The sequence below is a fragment of the Trachurus japonicus genome, chromosome 8 (genome assembly GCF_045865225.1).
Source record: "Trachurus japonicus isolate A0001 chromosome 8, Traja_1.0".
NCBI lineage: Eukaryota > Metazoa > Chordata > Actinopteri > Carangiformes > Carangidae > Trachurus > Trachurus japonicus.
Genome location: NC_140914.1, coordinates 33,533,180 through 33,557,085, shown reverse-complemented (window position 1 = coordinate 33,557,085; position 23,906 = coordinate 33,533,180). Strand labels below are relative to the sequence as shown.

General features: G+C 42.9%; 1 protein-coding gene across 10 annotated transcripts in view; it reads right to left on the bottom strand.

Annotated features, from left to right (window-relative positions):
* caskin1 (CASK interacting protein 1) overlaps nucleotides 1–23,906 on the bottom strand; it is a 174,573-nt gene that overhangs the window by 147,842 nt on the left and 2,825 nt on the right. The window lies entirely within an intron of this gene.

Sequence of the window (23,906 nt, the reverse complement as noted above, 5' to 3'; positions counted from 1 at the left end):
CTTCATCCTCTCTGTAACAAGAATAACAGTCAACATTTCTGAATCATGTTAAACACATGGGGCCCTAGTTTCCTAGACCGGGCGAAGTCTAAGTTCAGCGCAGCTTCGCCACGCCAACTAGGCGTGTCCAGGTCCATTTCGCAAGTTTGCTGGACAGCGCAGTCCGACTTACGCCAGCGCAAGCCCACCCCTCGTCCCTCCTACCGGCGCAAACGGCAAAGGGGGAGGAGAGAGGGCGGGAGGGAGACAGGAGGAGGAGAAGTGGGATTAACACAGCCGATTCGGATCTTCACCAATCAAATGAGCTCCTCTCCTCACCTTTAACTGCGCCGCGGGCGATGCGCACTGCAAGTTTGTCATTTTATACTTTGACATGGACGGAGGAGACAGCGACGCCAGAGGCCGAACCTCTCCCAGGAGGAAACAGCTGTGTTGGTCCGGAGGTCCGAGCTCAGAGTGGCCGAATAATGAGTTTACTAATAATAATACTAATATCCTTAATCAGGTTTGATCTGATACTGAGAACCGGTGCTCAGTGTAAGAAACAACAACTAATAAACTAATAAAGAAACTCACATTTATTCATTTAAATTTATTATTCCCTGTGTAAGACAGATGAGAGGTGTACACTAATCACAACATAAACAAACACCATGCGGGATGAAATCAGCGTAAAGGACGCGCTCTCTCTCTCTCTCTCTCTCTCTCTCTCTGTCCTCCTCTCTTTTTTCTCTGTGATGAGAGATGCTGAGTATAGGCTATATACTGACTATCTGATGTGGTGGGCTAAGAGAGATGATGATTTGTGTTTTGTTTTTCATTACGGCCGCGTGACGAAGCAGTCGCCCTCTAATAAATTAATAAGTAAATGAATAAATAAAGGGGATCATCAGGGCACAGTGCGTAGTCTCAACACGGCAGCAAAATGCAGTCATCCACCCTCAGTCCTGCTTGGGACATCCACAGCTGCTTTTCAGTGCCAGTTCGTCCCTGCTGTGTTAATTCAGGTGGAGTTTCCATTGCGTGCCGACAGCCTTTGATCTCTGCTTTGATCTGACGTCAGATGTGACGGGACAATCTATATAGATATAAATTCACGTGTTGATTCCATTAGTTGCATTAAATAGTGGTTATTGTGGATATTTATTGCATTGAAATATGCCTGGAACTGTGTAAATCTGCCTGTGAGGTCTTGGTGACGTGTGTGCACTGCAGGTCAGTCAGCCAAACTTCCACTGCACCTGCTGCGCTCCGCCCTGCGCTGAGAGTAGACCTGGTTTGAGGTGGCGAGCTTTCAGCGCAACCTCGGCGGGACATTTTCGCACGAAACTTCCACTGCACCAAGCTGAATCTGTGACACCTCCCCCTGCTGCGCGGCCACGCCTATCTCAGCGCAGCGCGATCTACCAATCTTCCAATCTGACTTTGCGCTAGGCTGCGCTGGTCGAAACTTGCATTAGACCGGCTGCGTTACCTTGCGCAACCTGCGCTGCGCCACCAAACTAGGGCCCATGATCTTTAGTTTCCCCCATGAATGAAAGCAGGGTGTTATTAATGCAGCTACTAGTTAATTAAAACAGATTAAAACAGATTTCTACTATAAATACATGAGTGCTTGAAACTATTATATCCTCTTTATATCCCATATTTTGGATCTTACAATTCCCATAATGCAACATAATGCATGTTTCATAAGATCTTACCTCTAAAGTTCATAACAAAGTCTCAAATCCAATCAAAGATCACCAGTATCATGGTTTTGGAGTTGTTGGATTGTGTATTTGATGAGTTTGATGAGGGAAACCAAGAAATCCCATTAGCCTCCGTAGTGTAGCTCTGAGCAGCTCACGGCTCTGCTCCGCCGTTCTAAAAATAGCTTGCACCGGAGGTAACAAACCTACTCCTAAAACTATAGAGATTATGGAAATGGGCCAATTTGCCAAAATGTTGCACTATCCCTTTAAATACAAGTGGATTTCCCTGCATTGTGATCGCTGTCAGCACTGTCCAGACAGCTTGCTACTGGTTCAGTTCAACTGGGTGTGAAACAATCTTTCATTTTGACCTTCCTCATGAAAGAGAATCTACTAATCACAAACTGAGTATGTCATCTTACCGCTGCCACCTCCTCCAGCCAGAACTCTCCTCCTCCTCCTCCGCCTTCTCTGGAGAGAGTTTCCCACCTCACATTATATAAAGAGGTACCTACAGTACGCTAACTTCAGGAGATCAAGTGAAGGTACTCATCACTGCTCCAGTTCTACCTACAGCACCTGCAGAGAGAGGTGGCATTCATATCCAACCCATCTCATCTCATCTGACTCCTCTCAGAGCCCAGAGCCAGGTCCTGTCTGCTCACTGCAGCCCTCTCTCTCTCTCTGGCTGAGTCTTCTCATGTAGGAGTTTTCATTTCAGCTGCTTTTATCTGCAGACTCTGTCCTGTCCTCCTGTCCTGTCCGCAGATAAGGTTCAAGAGCTCCACTTTAGAATTCACCTTTCTCTTCCCCTCCACAGTCAGACACACCATCACATACGACTTGAGTTTTGCTGAGTTTGCCTGCAGCACGGAAACCTGCGTGTGTGTGTGTGTAGCTTTCTCTCATGACATTTCAATGATTCATGTCACAACTTTGTGAAAACAAACGGAGCTAAATGAAGTACGTAATGAAGGGGAATTGGAGCCTTGATGTACCGCTGCACTGAACTCAACTCAACAAACCAACCCTGCACCATCCCCCCTTGTCCTGGCACTTGGCCCTGCAACCATAGTAGCATGCAGAGGGGGGGGGGGGGGCTGGGTTCCCCTACTGGGGCGGAGGTGAGAGGGGAAAAGGAGGAGGAGGAGAAGAAAGAAACAAAGAAGATGCTACGGAGATAAAAGTCTCAAGATCAAGAGTGATAAGAAAAACGTGTGTGAGAGGGAATTTCTTTCATCCAATCCCACGGAGATCTGGATAGATGGCAAGATAAGAGGAGAGAGGTTAGGTGAGAGGGGAGGAAGGAAGGAAGGAAGGAAGGAAGAGAAAAAGACAGGAGAAACAGTGGGATGAGAGTCAAACTGGAAAAAGCAAATGAGACAAGCAAAGGATGAGGGACGCCTACGGAGAGATCAGGAGGGAAGAGTGGGAGGGATGGAATGGATGCAGAGATGAAAAGGATGGATGGCGGGGAGTAGGCGTGGAGAACGACAGAATGGGATGAGGGGAAAGATGAGAGCAGGGCAGAAGAGACAAGACACAAAAAGAGGAATGAGAAAAGGTGGCGAGAGGAGAAAAAAAGATGGAGAGATGGCAATGATGATGAAGATTAGTGTTATTAGAGAGAAAGAGAGGGGGAATGAAAACAGAGGAGAGAGAGAGACAGAAGTCTGAATGTATTATAGCCAGTGGGCCAGTACTGTAGGTCTGTGCTAATCTGTATTGTCAGATTATAGCGTAATCCCATGCTCCCATCCCATGCCAACACACACACACACACACACACACACACACACACACACACTTACGGCGCTGGGTTAAAGTGTCTGACTGGACCCTGTGGTGCTGAATTGGAATAAGAGTCTGTGATCCAGAAATTTCCTGGCCAGCATGCGTGCTTGTTGCCATGGAGATGGCTCCAGAAAGAGAGAGAGAGAGAAGGAGAGAGCAGGAAAGTGTGGAAGAGAGGGAGAGGAATGAAAAAAGTGAAAGAAAAGTGAAACCAGAACCAGGCGGGGCCCAGTACATTCATACACACACACACACACACTCAGATACACATTTAGCCTACAACACACTTATCACACACAATCATTCAGAGCCAAACCACATGTTGTGCATGTGTTGAACAGCTGCATACAACCAGCCCGTTAGCCAGAACATGCAAACAATGCCGCTTATTGGCTCAGGGATCTCACTACAGCCGCACCATTGGCTGACACGCCGCAAAACATCCGTCTGATTGGCCTAGAGGAACACACACCTACTGCAGCAGAGGGATCAAAGGAAATGAGTTAACCTAACACGGATGTGTGTATGATCCTGTATAAACACACACACAGGGCTCACGTCTGAAACTCATGTACAATATCATTCAAGTTTTGATCGCTAGGAGGTTTGCTTACATGAAAGTGTGTTGTTTTTGTGAGGCTGTTTTTGTGAGGTCTCTCATGTTGTGTTATTTCTATACTGTACATTTTGTACTTTGTCTCTTTGTGTTTTTTTAATCAGCTCCCACTGTGGTCTGTGTTCATTTAAAGGTCCAGTGTGTAAAATTAGGGGAAAACAGTGACATCCAGCATTCCAATTATATTATTTATCTATTAGAAATGTCTATTGTTTATTTATGAACATGAAACCCTTGAAACGTGCTCTCGGGTTGGCTGGATTTTCCATTCCGTACACAGATTTTTATTTCATAGCGATTACATATATATATTCATTGGTAGTATATTCAGATTTTGCCAATAAACCTTGACAAATATTACACACTGGACCTTTAATGGGACTATACTTTGATTTTGGACATTTCTTTGGTCTCTGATCAGATGACATCAATTGTGATCATAAAGTAAAAACAAAGACAACGTGTAGCCATGCTGGGCTGTGGTACAACATGTTGACAGGTAGGAGGTATAGACCATCGCGAGGCTCGCCCCCTTTTCAGGGCTGCTGAGGCACTCCTACTGTAAACTGAAACTCAGCGCCCCTAAAAATTGGAGTAAGAAATGTTGTTATTCTAAAATTTTTGTTTGTCTTCGACAAGCTTAAATATTTTAATATTTTACGTAAGAATGAAAATGCAAATGAAAACAACCTCACAAATGGTATCATCCTCTCATCCACACTTCTTTCCTTTTACCCCTCATTACATCATTACCAACACTTCATAATTATTACTAGTCCTCATTTTGCTGCAGCAAACCACAGGTTGCTTTTCATATTGTTGGGAAGGAGTTGGCTAGCAGCTGACGTTTTTCCATCAATGTTGCATTGTTAAAGGGATAGTTCACCCTAGAATGATATTTCGCTCATTATCTACTCACCCTCATGTTGACTAAGGGCTGGAAGAAGTCTCAGAGTCCTCCGTCCCTTCTCTGAGTTACAGGGGGTCTTAGCGTAGCAGTGCATTTCAAGGCAACGGTTGTAAAGGGACACCAGAGCTCTTCGTAAAAAAACACACACAAAAAAACATCCAAATACCTCCATGATGCTCGTATGTAATGTCCGTCTTGTGCTGAAGCCCCAAATTGCGTAATTGTCCCGAAAAAAATTAAATAAGTCCACATTCCAAGCATGTTTGTAGCATTAGCTCTGTGTCTGTTGTCCGGTCTTCCGCTGCCAGCGCGCATGCGCAACCAGACTGAGACTCGAGTCGGTCTCAGTGCGAACATTGCGCATGCGCGCTGGCAGCGGAAGACCGGACAACAGACACAGAGCTAATGCTACAAACATGCTTGGAATGTGGACTTATTTAATTTTTTTCGGGACAATTACGCAATTTGGGGCTTCAGCACAAGACGGACATTACATACGAGCATCATGGAGGTATTTGGATGTTTTTTTTGTGTGTGTTTTTTTACGAAGAGCTCTGGTGTCCCTTTACAACCGTTGCCTTGAAATGCACTGCTACGCTAAGACCCCCTGTAACTCAGAGAAGGGACGGAGGACTCTGAAACTTCTTCCAGCCCTTAGTCAACATGAGGGTGAGTAGATAATGAGCGAAATATCATTCTAGGGTGAACTATCCCTTTAACCATTGTGTCAGCCATTGCAGTGTTTGAATTTGAAAGACACTGTTGTTGTTTGGTATAAGCAACATATTGAAGCCAGTTCAACCAGAGATGAGATGTGTAAAAGATAACTCCTGGTCTCTCTCTCTCTCTCTCTCTCTCTCTCTCTCTCTCTCTCTCTCTGTGTGTGTGTTGCCTGCCAGTGACCAATGGACATAATATTATTTTACAGTAGACATTCTTTGTGTGTGTGTGTGTGTGTGTGTGTGTGTGTGTGTGTGTGTGTGTGTGTGTGTGTGTGTGTGTGTGTGTGTGTGTGTGTGTTAGGGAAGGCTATCTGATGGGGGGGATGCTCACCGTAACCCGCAATCTTTTGTTTATGCTAGTTAGACTACACAAATACACGTTATAACATTGTATAAATGTGTCGTTTCTAGATAAACTACAGCTGCTAATGCTAATGTCATCAGTGCATAATTAAGACCACAAAGGGAAACCAATTCTGATGTGATTATGAAAAGGTTATGTCAAAGGTTAGCAGAGTTATCGGTATTCATCCTCAGGGGATAATGAACAATTTATGGCAATCGATTACAAACTGTAAAAAAAAAAAAAACAACCCTTGGGAAGTCAAGGGTTCGTTAAAGGGATAGTTCAACATTTTGGCAAATTGGCTCATTGCCATAATCGCTATAGTCATAGCAGTAGGTTCGTTACCTTTATTTGTCGGTGTAAGCTATTTTTAGAACGGCGGAGCAGAGCCGTGAGCTGCTCAGGGCTATGCTACGGAGGCTAAAGGAATTTCTTGGTTTCCATCATCAAACTCATCAAATACAAAATCCCAAAACTCCAAAACGCTCTGGTGGACAAGTTCTGACCTGCACAATCACCATGCTATGAGATAATAATGGAACGTTACGAAACGGAGCCATTTTCGAGGTAAATACAGGGTAAATACAGAGTCTGCTTGCTGAAAAACTGTCCCTGAACGCAACGCGCATCAGCGGTTTCGCATGAATTTACCTCTAAAACAACTCTGTCTGGTAACGTTCCGTTATTATCTCAAAGCGTGGTGAATGTGCAGGTCACAACTTGTCCACCAGAGCGTTTTGGAGTTGTTGGATTGTGTATTTGATGAGTTTGATGAGGGAAACCAAGAAATTCCCTTAGCCTCCATAGCATAGCCCTGAGCTGCCTGCTGCTCCATTCCGCCGTTCTAAAATTAGCTTACACCGACAATTAAAGGTAACGAACCTGCTGCTATGACTATAGCCATTATGGCAATGGGCCAATTTGCCAAAATGTTGAACTATCCCTTTAAGGCCATTGGAGAACATTCTCTGGACAGTACGAATGTCCTTACAAAATCTGCTGACCCACAGGGAAAAACAAGGGAGCACAAAAATCTGGATGGAATATCCTAAAGAGAGCAGGAACACCTGCAGCATCCTTCAAGGCCATCCAGCCTGAAACACAACTATCTCAATCTGCCTGATAGTTGTGGAGATATTTGGACCAAAGTGCTGGACTGTCAGATGACGTCCCTAAAGCCATGTTGCTGGCATGGCTAAAAACATACACATGTGCACAGATGTTCATACGTGTATTAAGCAGGACTTGTGCTGACAAATGCACTTAATAATAACACATGTGCAACAATTCTGTTACTGTGCTACTCACAGACCAGGAACCAGCCATGAGACACACTGAACTGCCGTCACATGCACTCATAACTCACAAACACATGCTCTAGAGAGGGAGGACAGATGTTGGACCATCACAGTGGCACATCTGGATAAGAGGTGCACCATGTGAGAATCTGGTCTGGGACCTTTTCCACATGTGCTCTTTTTCAGCTTTGTGTCCTCCCTCTCTTTCCACTGAAATACAATGCAAGAAAAAAAAAAAAAACCAAGCAGCTGTTGCTTCGGTGGAATCTTCCAGAATCCCCTATTTCCTGTTGTCACCTCTGGACGTCCAGATCCTGGCCCAGTTCGACAAGAGCGATCACCCTACCCGGGTCTCCGACGGCAACACACCGCCAGCCAGACTGATTCATTGGGCAGGAAGAGGAGGGGGCAGAGGGGATGGGGGAAGAGAGAGAGATGTACGGAGGAAAGAGTGTGGAGGCAGGCAGTGCAGACAGATGATCTGTGCAGCCTCATTAGCAAATGCAACTGTTACTAGCTCCTGGAACATAGGTGACAGACAGGCAGCATGCGCTTTTACATGTAGAGGAAGTAAATCAGACATAACTCGATCTTTTACAGGTATAATCAATGATTCAGTAGTAGACAATTATTTCTACAATAGGGTAAAATATAAAATTGTACATTATGCACTATGTGTTTTTTCTTTTTTTTACTTAAAGGGACAACGAGGAGTTTCTCCATCGGCAGAACGTAAAATTCCGCGACAATAAAGAAGTCTCATATTAATGTGGATGAATCTACACTACCCACACTTGTTAATGGGCCCATTTTCGATAAATATATCGTTTTGTCTCTATCTTTATTTTGTTTTTATTAGTGGTGGTGGAAATGCTGGGCGAGCCGAACAGCGTTTCTTTACTTTCGGTTTTGCGGCGAGTCATGAGAATAACGCCGCCGAATCGCCGTTTATGGTCAGGACTACGACGGTATCTGAACCTCTTCCAACCTCTGACTTTAATTCTTGATGAATGAAAACATGAGTCTGTCTTGCGCCGGTCAAAGAATTTCACGGTGCGTGCAGAGGCTCATAAATGTAGTGTGAAAACGCTTCGCTTTTCCAAATCTCCTCGTTGTCCCTTTAAATGGCTCTCTTATAATATCCACTTGTCATCATCCTTTGGTCTACATCATTAATCAGTCGTCTGACACATAAATATGCACCCAGATTTACAACCATGAAACATTAATGAGTGCAAATGGATTAAAGCTGGAGTGGGCAGTAATTCTTTCAGTATTGTACTTGAAGTGGTCTAAAAGATCTGCCCCTCCTCCAGCCTCTGTTTTTAGACTGTAGAACAGGGGGGTCCAGCATGCGGCCCAGGGGCCAAAACCGGCCCGGCAGAGGGTCCAATCTGGCCCTCAGGATGAATCTGCCATGTGTGAAAATTACATAGAAGACATGAGGCATGGTTGTTCATTATATGTTTTATAAAAGGATAGTTCATTACCTGTAAGCATCTTTATAATGTACTAATACAAAGGGAAAAAATATTTTTATTTATAGGTTATCATGCTATTATTTTACTGGTCATCAGACTGTGCTGTTTGTGGCCCCTGAGCTAAAATGACTTTGACACCCCTGCAGAACATCTACAGTATTTGTGATCAGAGACTTTAGCCAATCACGGGAGATAGCATTCCTATTGGCTGTTGTACAAATGCAGATGTGTGTGCACGGCCCTCGGATGGGTATCAGGATTAACGGACACACTCAAGTGTTTTGGAGACAGGTAACTTCATTTTCCTGTGAAATCTAAAGGTGTTGCAGCGGTGGGTTGTGTTTGTGTGAACAGCAGGTGATGAGTGTGTAGTGCTGTGTGTAGTGCTGCTCATAGTGCGTTCATATGACCGCCACAGAGGAGCTTGTTGTGCTAATCTAACTTGGAATTTATTCAATTTACATTTTTATTTCATCAACAGTGACGCTTCAACTCTGTGAAGCTTTGAACTAAATACCAACATGGTCACTATGACAACACAGCTCATGCTGGTGTCCAGGTATGATGTTAAAGGGATAGTTCAACATTTTGGCAAATTGGCCCATTGCCATAATCCCTATAGTAATAGCAGTAGGTTCGTTACCTTTAATTGTTGGTGCAAGCTATTTTTAGAACGGCGGAGCAGAGCCATGAGCTGCTCAGGGCTATGCTATGGAGGCTAAGGGAATTTCTTGGTTTCCCTCATCAAACTCATCAAATACACAATCCAACAGCTCCACAACGCTCTGGTGGACAAGTTGTGACCTGCACATTCACCACACTATGAAATAATAACAGAACATTACCAGACGGAGTTGTTTTAGAGGGAAATTCATGCAAAACAGCTGATGCGCGTTGCCTTCAGGGACAGTTTTTCAGCAAGCAGACTCTGTATTTACCCTGTATTTACCTCGAAAACGGCTCAGTTTCATAACGTTCCATTATTATCTCATAGCGTGGTGAATGTGCAGGACAGGTCACAACTTGTCCACCAGAGCGTTTTGGAGTTTTGGGATTTTGTATTTGATGAGTTTGATGAGGGAAACCAAGAAATCCCATTAGCCTCCATAGCGTAGCTCTGAGCAGCTCACAGCTCTGCTCCGCTGTTCTAAAAATAGCTTGCACCGACAATTAAAGGTAACGAACCTACTGCTATGACTATAGCGATTATAGCAATGGGCCAATTTACCAAAATGTTGAACTATCCCTTTAACCCTGTGCACCACTGAGTTCAGCATGTTAGCTCTTCAATTCTAGATAGTGGGTCATGGACTCTGTTGCACAGTGATTACTACACACAATTCAGATGGATAGATTAAATGGATATGTGGAAGAAATCAATCAGAGCTTGATGAGATTGGAAGTCATGTGTGTGTGTGTGTGTGTGTGGGTGTGTGTGTGTGTGTACTTGTGTTACTGTAGGTAAACTGAGGCCTTGTTTTTTGTTTTGTACACTGACTGTGTGTGTGTGTCCCATATTTATCTGCATGTTGTGTTTTGTGATGCTGATTGTATGTTCATGCCGCATGTATGTGTGTGTGTGTGTGTGTGTGTGTGAGAGTGTGTGTGTGTTTATGTGTTTGCGATGGATCACATGTCTTCACATGGGGTCAACGGTGATTTAGCGAGCAAACAGAGACGTTTCAGTTCAAAGAGACAGAAGTGTGACACACTAAAAACACCAGGGGCCAGATCCACTCTGAATATAGCTTTCCATTCTCTCATCACTGTTTCATCCGTCTCATAGTTTGATCCGTTTCTTTCCCTGTCTCTCTCTTTCCTCTCTTCGTTCTTTCATGAGACGAGGGAGGCTGGAGGCTTCACACTCGCTCGATATGCTCAAGTTTTCCCAGCTGCTCTGACTATTGGCTTCAGATGGTTTGAGAGTCTCGCAGTCACAAGTTCAGCGATCATCTCCAACCGTCACATATTTTAGAGTTTGCGCTTCCTGGAAAATAAATCTGGCCCTGATATCTGCCCCCAGACCAGCGGGAGAGGCTTCTACACAGCCAAAGAGACAACATGAGGAAAGGCTGAAAAATTGATGAGTTAGGTAAAGTGAAGGCCTTCATCACCAGCTTCACATCCTGCTTTCAACATGACAGCAGAGTCAGACACTCATGTATCTTCTCTTGAGGGTTCTTGGTACTGGTTAATGACCTTCACCAGTTTACAGATATAATGTTGAATGAGTGCTTCAACAACATAGCTTTTTTATTTGCTTTTAACACTTTATTTGACGCCATCTCCAGGGTTTCCCCCAGTGTAATATAAGCCTGGCGGGCCGCCAGGCCTTAATTGCCCTCCCGCCAGGCTAAGCATCGTTTATTAATTTTTTTTAATCAGTTTTTATACTCCATAAACACGTGATCAGGTGTCTTTTTCATCACCTGAGAACGTCACAACTTCATTGCGCATAACGGGACATGTCACGGATATCATGCTCCTCAGACCGCATATGATCAGCCTGCTGCTTCATCAGCTGACCGAGAGGAACCCACCGAGTCCACGTTAACGTGAGCCGAGCAGCAGAGCTCTCCAAGAGGCTCAGTCAGCTGCTGCAGCTGTTAGCACGTCGTCCCCTGCCATAGATATCCCCTGCAGCGTCAGAGCTCCAGACTCCTGTGAGCCGCGGGGCTTTGACCTGATGTGAAAATATATAATATATATATAATGATCCATTGTTTCATTTTTCAGCTCGTAAAGTTCGCAATCACACACGTTTGTTTTCTCTGGTCCAAACAGTAAATCCCCGAGTGTCACGTTTCCATGACGACTGACTGGAAAAAGAGCGTGGTACATCATTACGTGACTCCAAATCTTTTACAGTCTATGCTCCAGATGTAAAAAATCTCGGAGAATAAAAAAAATAAAATCTGAGAAATAAAGCTAAAGGAGACACCAGGCAGTTGTTAGTTTTAGTTTTTAATGCAAACAGTTGATGCTATTTATTTAAATATTATTTTATAATTATAATTATTATTATTTATTTATTTTTTGTGGTTATTGAACAGCATTTCAAGAGTGCCTTTCTGTAAGACTCTGCTATAGCTGGTGTTTAATATGTTACATAAATGTCTTATAATAACAGATGTTTATGATAATATTTTCAAATTTCCAGTCAACTTTTAACATTGATCATAAGGCCTTATGGAATCACACCTTATAAATGCTACTGCTCCATTAATGAATCTGTTACCTACAGGGCCCTGCCATCAGTCAATGGTCAGGGTCAGGCCCCTGTCACAAAAAAACACGCTTGGGCACCGGTGGCCCGACGATGGGCCGCGGATGGGCCGCCGGTGCCACCCTACCACCGGGCTTAACAAGTTTTCTGGGGGAAACCCTGATCTCTGTAACTCATTATAACCATAATGTGTTATGCTTATTGTTATAAAGCCTTATGATAACTTATGAGTGTTAATAATGATAGTTATACACGTTTATAAGCCATTTATAACATAGGTGTGTCTGAGTAGTCACAATGGTCAGACACACCTGGATTAATCAGGCTGTCCAATAATGTAAGACAGGAAATAAAGGAGCTGCCTTAAGTTCAGGAGGTAGTGGAGCTGTGCATAGAGCCCATTCAGTAATAATCAAAAGATTTGCAGGTGTTACAGTAAAGTTATTATTTCTCTGAGAGGTATCCACTGTGATTCTGATTGACTTACTCTGTGTTTTTTAAAATTCCCACACAATCATCTGTTTTGCCAGTTCTCATAAGGAGGGCCATCATGGCTGAATACATGGCTAGTAGCTACCATGGCTAACTACCTCTGCTGGCCAAGTGGGAAGTGAGTACAGTCTGTGAGACTGTCTCTAATAGTCGTCTTCTTCACCCACTAATCTGCTAATATTCACTCATCAAAATATCTTAATGTGAGTCAGTCATAACTCTGGTAGGTCATTTGATCCTTGAAGGTCACTGATGGAGGTGATCTGGGCTGACAGTGGCTCAGAGGCTGCAGGCCACCAATCTGTCATGGGACCATCATGGATACTTCAATACTGTAATATTTCAGAAACCTTAAAGCAGAAGTAAGCGGAATATTTGTGTTAATATAAGTCTTAAATAGTTCTATCTTCCGACAGCAATCACTTACATAGAGTGTTTGGTCTGAAACACGGGTCTGTCAGTCACTCTGCTCTGCTGTAAGCCGAGGAGAAAACTTTCCTTATATCCTACAACCTTTATCCAATGAGGAGAGAGAACGGCATAAAGGGGCGGTCCTCTCTGTATGTGAAGCCAAGGGATGCGCGTGAATGTGGTGACGTAGGGACGAGGGCGGGGACTGCTAACTCCATCTGATGACAGGAAGTTAGCCAAAACCACCGGATCGCTTACTTCTGCTTTAAGAAATGAATGTCTTTAATTTTGTTTGAATAGGTCTTTTTACAAAAGTGGTATACAGCAATGCAATCTGAGACAATTATAGGAACTGCTGGGAATATTTAACCTGCATTAAGAGCATAGATAAGGAAAGTGGAATAAGAAGATGTGTTCACTTCAACTGAGAAAATACCAGCTGCTCATAATAACTCCACAGATTTTTTCAATTCACTTTTTGACACATCAATTGAGCATTTCTACCTGCAAAGTAATTGTACTACTCATCTCAATTCAAGTGATTGTCATCCAATCCTGGATAATTTGATTTTTAAACTCTAAAAATAAAAGTGCATATTTTTCCAGTGGTTCAGTGGAGCGTCTCCATGGAAGCAACAGCTGTAGGTAACACACCTGCTGCCAGGCTCCACCCCAGAGAGGACTTGTTAGTACGATCCTGCAGAGTGAAGTTCTACACTAACTATCGGTGCATGACGCAGGTGCTGGTTTCCTCTTGTAAAAGAGACTGAAGAGAGGGAGAGTGATTTCAAAGTGATGGCTTTTTATGAGATGGAAAGCATCCAACCAAAGTCGACTGAGAGAGAGACAGGGAGTTACAGAAAATGACAAAATCTGGGGGGAAAAACGACTGATATCTGGGTCAGAGTGTTTACAGGTCTCTGGTTAGTAAGTACGGTCAAAGCTGGATTTGGATACATTTCTGCATATGTGAACTTTTGTACACACGCCACACTTTAAGTGCATGTATTAAAGGTCAGGTACATTATATGGAATCTTTTGTAAATCTGCAGCTGTGTGCGCAGCGATCCAGCATCAAACATCTGTTCAGCTGCTGCATCACACATGTACTAGCCCATGTATGGAGACACACACACACACATACACACACTAGGACAGACTCAACATCTGTGCCCCTGGCCAGTCCCTTCTGGTCTTTGGTCATACATATCATGTGTGTGTGTGTGTGTGTGTGTGTGTGTGTGTGTGTGTGTGTGTGTGTGTGTGTGTGTGTGATATGTTACTGCATACAAAAGCATTAGTGGATAGCTACTTTATACAGCAGTTGAGCCCATTTATAAGATAACTGTTTCACAAATCCATCTGTCCTGACCCTGGTTAAGGAATATATCCTGAAACTGATATCTGGCATTTCATGAATGTGGAGGGCAAAGGCTTCTGAAACCAAAGACACAAGAGCAGAAGTGTAAGGAATGAATTAAACACAGCTGAGAGAGGAGAGGCTGACACTGATTGGCTAATGGCTTTTTGAATGATTGAAGATTCCAAAGAGGTAAACAAAGCGCAACTTTATGGCATGGCGGTCATATGACTACCTGGCTCCGTCTGATTGGACGTCGTCAGTGGCTGCATTTGATTGGTGAAACACGTTAATTTGACAGAGTGTATGTTGGAAGCAGCCAGAGAAGCGGCTTCATTAAAACAAAACAAACAGGTCGCGCATTGGATCAATAAAAAAAAGTAGCAAGCGTGTGTGTAAAATCGGCAAGAAAACAAAACATCGCAGATCGTCCTCTCAATCACCGATAGACGATCGGATCGCCAATCAGCACAACCCTAGATGGGAATCTACCTTTAAACAATGTTGGACCCTCTGAACAAGTCAACGGGAAACAATATGGAGTTAACATTAGTTTCATTATCTAGCGAGCAATAACTGATTTCAGTCTGCGTAGTGCAACAGTTGTCTGTTAGAATTGATCTTGCTTTAAAGGGGACGTATTATGGAAATATCACCATACCAAAATGTGAGAATTGACAAAAAAATCTGTAATGTTCAGCCCTAGGTTGAAATCCACTTTGTTTTATGAGCTGTTCTCTCAGTTGTCTTCCAGTGGTGAAACTAGGTTTCAAATTTGCATAGCCCCACCCCTACCTGGGACCGGTAGAAGGGGCGGGGCAAGCAGTGGTTCATTTGCATTTAAAGGGACAGACACTGAAACCAGCCGTTCTGAATATGGCTGTTTAGAGAGGATGAAAAGAGCTGTGATGTTTGATCCTTGGGGGATTTTGACCAAAGCATGTCACAGACATGTCTGTGTCAGACATGACACCTGGGAACTATTTTAATTTGTGGAAAGGGGTTCTGAATATGTCTCCTTTAAAGTGCCTCTGTCTGAAATTAAGGACCCACTGGCTTAGATGAAAGTCAACTATTTATTCACTGGTGTTTGGGAGAAAGTTAAACTCAGTTTAGACTCCTATCTGTGCTGTAGCAGAAAATATTTTCACTCTTCCTTTAAAAAAAAAACAGAGCTCTAAAGGATTGTATGTTTACAGTATGGCAACTTTAACCTGACAAATATTCCCTCACATATCAAAGTCTTAAGGGTGTGTCGGTGTACGACCTGTAAGCCTGCACCCAGACTCTGTCACAGCTCTGTTTCTTTAGCGGCCACTCGCAGAGCAAGAGCACCGGCATTCATTGGGAAAGTCCCAAGGCGATGCTAAATGTATTCACAGTGGGTGTAGAGTGGAACGTTTCTGAGAGATCCTCGTGTAGGACACAGTAAAAACCTTGTTCGGACCCTGTTAGTTTAAGTTTTTGGAGCTGAGTCCGAAAAAATGCACAATTTCCTGCCTTTATTAGCTGCTCAAACATTAATCTGAGGCAGAGAGAATTAAACTCAGTGTTATGAATTCAGGGCGTGAGCGGAAAAATCCTGCAAGGCTGGAGGCACAGTCACACTCTACTGCAGCTATTCAGGAGACACACACACACACACACACCTTTGCATGCTAACACACACACACACGCATAAAGCTTCTGCATTAGTTACATAAATATAATCTGAAATGACACGGCTGTCTGTTGTTTTCTTCTTTTGTCTCTATTATATCATTGAACTGACTGTTTGCAGACAGTTGTATATGTACTGTATGCTACTGTGTGTGTGTGAGTGCATGTGTGTGACAACCTGTTCACCAACTCAGACTCAACTGTAACACACACACACATATCACATAAATTCCAACAGTCTGTACCTCCCTGTGCCAGTTCTGTGTGTGTGTGTGTGTGTGTGTGTGTGTGTGTGTGTGTGTGTGTGTGTGTGTGTGTGTGTGTGTGTGTGTGTGTGTGTGGGCAGGGCAGTAGGTGGTTAATCGGTGGTGATTGAACAGGGGTGGTCCCACCCTGCTGCCCTTCACTATTGGTGGGTGGTCTTTCTATCCAGACTAAAGCACTTACTCCCCTTCCCATCTCATCCTGTTCATCTGCACAGAAGCAACAATAGAATAGAATAGAACAGGTGTCCCTGCATCCACCATTGTCACTGTCACATCACACTTCACACAGGTCCACCTTTATTTTTCCATCCATTCCTTTACTTCCTTTTCTATTTTCCTGTTCTTTCCTCTCCATTATTTACTTCCCTTTCCTTCCCTGTGTTTTTCTTTCCTTTACCTCACTCTCTTGTACTTTCCTTGGTTTTCCTGCCTTCGTTATCTTTCCCTCTTTCTTTTCTTTTCCTTCCCTTCTTTCCAAGAGCTTCCTTTCCCCCACATCCTCTCTCACCTCTCCTGTTTTCTCCCGTCCTCTGCTTCTACCTGAACTTGCCACTGACCCGTTAAACTGTGTGGATGCTATTTTTGGTGCACTGTACCGTGCAAATGACAAAGTGTGTGTGTGTGTGTGTGTGTGTGTGTGTGTGTGTGTGTGTGTGTGTGTGTGTGTGTGTGTGTGTGTGTGTGTGTGTGTGTGTGTGTGTGTGTGTGTGTGTGTGTGTGAGAGAAAGAGGGATAGAAGAGCTTGACATATGAATAGCAATTGACAATCAGATAGAAGTGTTCAGCTATCCCTCCGTTTCATCAGCTTCTTCCCTTGTTCTCTCTTTCATCTCCTCTCCTGATCCTGTCCCACTCCCTCATCAAAAACCATCCTCCACCTTACACTCCTCTTCTCTTTCTTTCCTCTCACTATTCCCTGTTTTCCTCAGAGCAAAAATATCCATCCAACCATCTCCCTCTCTCTCACTCCCTCTCCCCCTCTCTCCCCATCTGTTCTGTAATTCAATCATGGCGGCAGCAGCAGCAGCAGCAGCAGCAGCAGCAGGAGAAGTGACTGATGATGTTTTGGAGAAAAAATGCAGCGAACTCAACCAGTCAGTCCTTCAATCTCTCAATATTATCTTTTCTAATTAAGTTTAAGAGATGAAACCCAGAATCTATCAGACTGTCACAGTATTTACGTTTCATCCACGTCTTTATGAAAACTGTTTTCATCTACAGGAACCTTTGTCTTTGTGCTGCTGTTATCCTAAACAGTGAGAACATACAGGAACCCCTCCACCACCACCATCACACACACACACACACACACACACACATACAGACACACATTATACATGAGGCACTGCAATGATGTGACAGCAGCACCCTGAGGACACACTTTCATCACGTCATTTTACACCTTGTCTCGTGTATAGGATCTACTAAGAATATAAATATCACAAAACATGTACAGGAGATTCAGCACAGGAAGTATGAGCACAATAAATACTGGAGTCATCTGTGCTAAAACACCTTTTCATAAAAAAAAATCTATCTATCAAATGGAGGGATGAAGCAGGGACCCCTTACTTTATATTATTATTAAATTCTGTAGCCTATTAAATTAAACTGGGCCTAATACCATGTATAAACATACCCTAGATTCAAATACTAAGCTATTCAAACAACAGGTTCATATAATGTTTTTTATTTTAAAGGTACATTGAGTAGGGTGGCCGTGCCACTGTCATTTATAATTATAAAACGGAAAGGTGAAATCCGGCAATCTGATTGGTTGTTAACCGTGGCATAATGAGCATATACCACGGCTACTATTCAAAAGCCTTATCACAGCGTAGGCTATCACGCCGCGTCAGGCACGTATAACTGGTATGAATGGAAGTTGTTGTCATGTATCCATGACAACGGACTGTTGCAGTCGGTAGCAAAAGACAGTTGATGTTTTTACGATGTTAAAAAATGGACTAAAGTAGTTGAATTCACATGTTTAAGGTGAACTTTCACCTCCGGGGAGGGTTAACAATGGTAGAGGGGACTGAGCAGTGACAGAGGAAAAGACGACATGCAGAGCTACTTGGATCTAACGTCTGGAGAGGTGGGACTATTTTTTCACAGTGAGGCTATTTTATTGGATAATATGTATTTCTGGTTGAATAAAACTATATGAAATTGATTGCGTATCCCTCTTTCATATAGGCCTTTATTGGTAACCGTTTTATAAAAGCAATATATATATCACTCCAGTCCGTGGTATATGCTCATTATACCACGGCGCGAAGCGTGATGTCGTGATATATTGCTTAAACATACCTTAACAACAATGTCTGTCACTTGCATGATAATCATGCATACAAGCTATTCTAATTTATGTTTTTATTTAAGCATAAATGTGGAAACAAAATTGTATAATCAACCAAAAATTCCATGACCCCCCTGCAGTACCTCTGCGGACCCCCTGTTGAAGACCTCTGATCTATATGATTACATTGTACTATTCAGCATATATATATATATATATATATATATATATATATATATATATATATATATATATATGGGTTAGGGTTAGAAACATTTTAGATTTATTTATATATATAATATATATATAAATAAATCTAAAAAATTCCCCCCCCCTGAATATATACAAATATTCATACACATATATACTGTATATACACACACAAAGTAGTCTTCACTGCACTTTCTATGTTCCCACCACTGACTGGTGAGAACATAGCTGTACTGCTGCTCAAAAGCTACAACACCTATAATCCAATGCACTGTGAATTATTATGCACTGTAAGAGCACCGAGCAAAAAAGAAAAAAAAAATGCAAATGCCACAAGCAAGCTTATTTCTGTCAGTGGAGCATATAGCTGCAGACGGAGCACAGCTAACCAGCAGAGAGACTGTGGCTGACAGTATGTGAGGCTTCCTCTCTGCCCGCCTGCCTGCCTGCTCCTTTGTGAATGTGCACTGGTGTGGATGCAATCATCTGCTCTCCTCCTCTGCTCTGCCGTCAACACGGAGAGAGATGGGGGGGGGGTGAGACAGGGGGTTGGTAGAGTGGAGTGGTCCGTGAGCATTAGCATCTCTCCTGACTTCAAAGAAAGACGAGGAAGGAGACAGATAGTGTTGTGGAGCCATGTGAGCATGTGTCAGTCTCTCATGGCGGTGAGGGGACGGGCTGAAGAGACAGACGTCCAATCAAACACACACACATCTGTTTCCTTGCGCGCGCACACACACACTCACACACACAATAAACAACCATCAATACAGATTACATAGACCGCCTTGACACACAAACACTGGAACAGCCCATTAACAAACACAGACCTCAGGTTACACTCAAGGTCTGCCACATGCACACACACACACACACAAAAATGAACAAACACACACACAGTTATGACCTCGTCTAGTGTCATGTCCAGAAGGCAGGTTGAGTGACAGTAAACTGATGATGGCTCTCCAAATGGGGCCAGATGTGTCTGCATGAGCATGTGCGTGTGTGTGTGTGTGTGAGAGAGAGATGCAGGTGATGTGCAGACTGTGTATCTGGTCTGAGTGGGAGTAAATGAGTTGCAGCAGCGCAGAGCCCTCGCCAGACACACTAAACCCATTTTACCTTCTCCTTCACACACACATATACCTCTCTGTACATACACAACACAATCCAACAACACATCTACCACCACAAACCACGCATACACATAGTCTCTCATGCACATGCACACACACAGCTGTCCTGCGAGCTTTGTGTTTGATGCTAGATGACAAACAGGTCTGAGGTCTGTGTTAACATCAGCCTAATGTTAAACTCCCCTGCTGTTTGTCTGAGACCCTGAGCTCCACTCTGTCATTATTGCTGCTCCTCCTGCTCTGTTTGTTGTTTTCTGTCCTAACAGGGTGGCCAACTGTCCATCTCATGTAATGTCACTGTCACTAGACACTTTTGCATGCAAAAACACTAAGCTGTTCAGGAACCGACAGAGAAAAAATGTTTGTTTTGCTTTTCGCATCCACAAATGAAATTTCACGAGGCACATCTACACAGATCGCTCAGCACAAAGCAGTTTGGCTGTCGATTACACCGATGATAAAACTCAGTGTCATGTCAGACAGTCAGGGCCTTGCAGCAGAGAGAGAGAGAGAGAGCAAAGCACCAAACTGACCTTGATGCTGTGTTTTAACGGCCACAGTTAACAGACTATCAGGCAGAAGTGTAAGTTATATCAGGGCGAACCCCAATTAGAAACCATAAAACCTTCCTGTCAGCCAGTAATATGACAATAATGTCCAGAGATGAAGTGTTTACTGAGGAGCGATGGTGGCCTGTGACATCAGACGCCAAATGAATGATTGATTATCCAGCACATCTGCCTGCACAATGCACAAAACACAAAACAGCACACAGCAACAGGAATGCCTTACAACGCCAGTAATATGACTTTTGTGGGGTTTTTTATTTATGTTTTAGCTGTTTAAATAGGTATTATTATTTTAATGGAATGAACATCTTATGGACAAATACATCAAATCATGACTGTTTCATCTCTAAAGTTGTATATCATTCTGAAGGAGAAATTCTCAACCCATTATTACTTATTTTCGTTGGCCTGAATCTACAACCAGAGTCTACAAAGATGACCACCATGTTTCATTTTTTGAACTGTAGAATGTGAACTCCCACAAGGTTACTCCACAGCCCAGATTCCCACAGAAAATACCACTGATAAGACCTCAGCGGTTGGTACACCAGTTGGTATTTTCCAGCTGAGACGGACACTGTCTGACCCCCCTGCAGTAGCGGAGGGAGTATTCAGAAGTATCAATAATATACAGTACCACACTGTAAAATGCATGATTGCAGGTATCAGGTATATTTAGTCAAAGTATCAACAGTAGGGGTGTAACGGTATATGTATTCGTCCCGTGCCGTCACGGTACGGGGGTCACGGTTCGGTGCACACAGTCACACGACGAATACGTCTGAATGAATATATATATAAAAACTAAAAGAAGTCGAGTCCTCACTCCAATCTAGGTGGCGGTAATGAGCCTCGAAGCTGCAACTGTCATAACAGATGAAGAAGAGAAGTGATAAGAGAGAAGTTAGAGAAGCTGCTGCCTCATTTATGTCACCGTGTGGCTTCTCAATGAAACACAACGGCGACGGCGGTGGCGACAGCTCGCGACCATAGACTGGTCCACCGAACAAAGTCCGTTGGTGATGTTTCACGGATGCGTGCTGCGTCGCTAGAAACGCATCAAACACGTAGCGCATGTTCACCCGCCTCCCCTCCTTCCCTCCCTCCCACATGTCAATCACTGGTGCAAGGAAAAAGACAACTTGTGTGTAACAACTTATCCTGCTGCTTCTAAGCCTCTTGAGATGAACACAGACAGGACCAGAAACATCACCAAAGCAACTGGCATCTAGTCTAAATTAACTGTGTAAACCAACATTGATGTTAGTTTCTTGTTTTGTTTTGTTTGTAATAGTTGTCAGTTGTCAAGTGCAAGTTTTTTTCCCTCTGGAATTAATGAATGGCATTATAACACTCCTAATGCACTTGTTTAATTTTATATTCTTTTTTTTTTTTTTTACTTTTATAACACAAGACAGATTTTAGTTATACATTCAATAGTGTCTGTTGTACCGAAACCGTACCGAACCGTGACCCCTGAACCGAGGTATGTACCGAACCGTGACTTTTGTGTACCGTTACACCCCTAATCAACAGTAAAAGTCTCATTGTGGTTGTTCTGGCTGTTACAAAACAAACCTGAGAGGCCGTGAAATGATTAATGTGGAAGGGATAAAAAAAAACTTCTGCTACATTAATTTGTATTTTTTAAATATTGTAGAGCTTTAACCTTTTATGCCTGACACACTCAAAAGAAGCTATCTGACTAACAAGCTAACACCACATGGCACACGACTTAATAAAGTGAAGCTCGGGTGAAAAAGCATTTATAATACAGTATATGTAATATATGTAATTACAATAAAAGGCTGTGTATTGGACTAACACAAAAAGAATTTGAAGATTTGCTATCAAGTTGGATCAACACCTCTTGCTGCAGGGGTTTATTACATTACAGGCTTCCATGTTCCTTTGTCATGGTGTTTAAGACTCAGCCTCAGACCCCAGCAGTTTTTTGTTTTGACTAGACCGCTTCTAATTAGACACATTAATGATTCCTTCAGGGATTCGCTTATTTTCAGCTGCGATATATTCAACAATTACAAGACGTGGATTATAATAAACAGTAATAGGCATCGTCTTTGTGTAAATAAGCAACATGTATTTTCAAGCTGCTGCCTTATTCACCTGCTGCAGAGATGGACAGAGTACTCGACCCCAGTACTTGAGTAAGAGTACAAATATTACTGGTCAAAATTTACTCCATTACAAGTAAAAGTAGCTCAGTTGACATGTTACTAGAGTAAGAGTAAAAAAGTACTTGCTTTTAAAAGGTACTTAAGTATCCAAAAGTACATGCTTTTAAATTTACTTTAAAGCAGAAGTAAGCGGAATTTTTGTGTTAATATAAGTCTTAAATAGTTATATCTTCCGACAGCAATCACTTAGCCTATATAGAGTGTTTGGTCTGAAACACGGGTCTGTCAGTCACTCTGCTCTGCTGTAAGCCGAGGAGAAAACTTTTCTTGTATCCTACAAGTTTTATCCAATGAGGAGAGAGAACGGCATGAAGGGCTGCGTGTGCAGCCAAGGGATGTGCGTGAATGTGGTGACGTAGGGACGAGGACCAATAGATCCATGACGAGGGCGGGGGCTGTTAACTCCATCGGCTGACAAGACGTTATGGTGCATTCAAGGCAACTCGTAAATTGTGTTTTTCCGACCTGTGAAGTCGTACCAGTTCGATCTGGTACGAGTTCACGGGTCGAAAGTTACGAGTGTCCGTTATAGTGACTTTCCCAGGCAACAGGTCGGAAAAACACGAGTTACGGGTTGCCTGGAACGCTACAAAGTCGTAAGTTGTGACTTGAAGCTGTAACTTACGGTTTCAAAAGCCTGCCTGGAACGCAGCATTAGCCAAAACAACCGGATTGCTTACTTCTGCTTCAAGTAAAAATAAGAGTAAGAGTAAATTTCATATTTTTTACATCAATGAATTCCTATAATTTTTTCTAAATGAATTTAAGGAGCTTTTAACTCTTGTTTTTGAGAATTAACTCTTTGAAACCAGCTGCACTGATGTGCTGCTTTTAGGGGTTAGGGTTTTCTTCTTTGACAAACACAGCTTGTGTCCAATAGTATCTTCGGAAAAAAAAAAAAAAAAGAGAGCAGACCTGAAAGTAAGGAGTAGTTTTCAGCCTTCCTAGAAATTAACTTGAGTAAAAGTAAGAATATTTGTCTTGGAAATGTATTCAAGTAAGAGTAATAAGTACCATAGAAATCTAGTACTCAAGTAAAGTACAAATCCTCTGGATATGTACTTAAGTACAGAACTCAAGTAAATTTACTCCGATACTGTCTATCACTGACCTGCTGATCCTGCGCTAGCCGCCCTCTGATTGGCTCTGGTTTACTTCAGTTATGTGTGCCACTGGTTTTTGCCTATAAAAATTGTGTTTGAGGGTTTTACCTGCC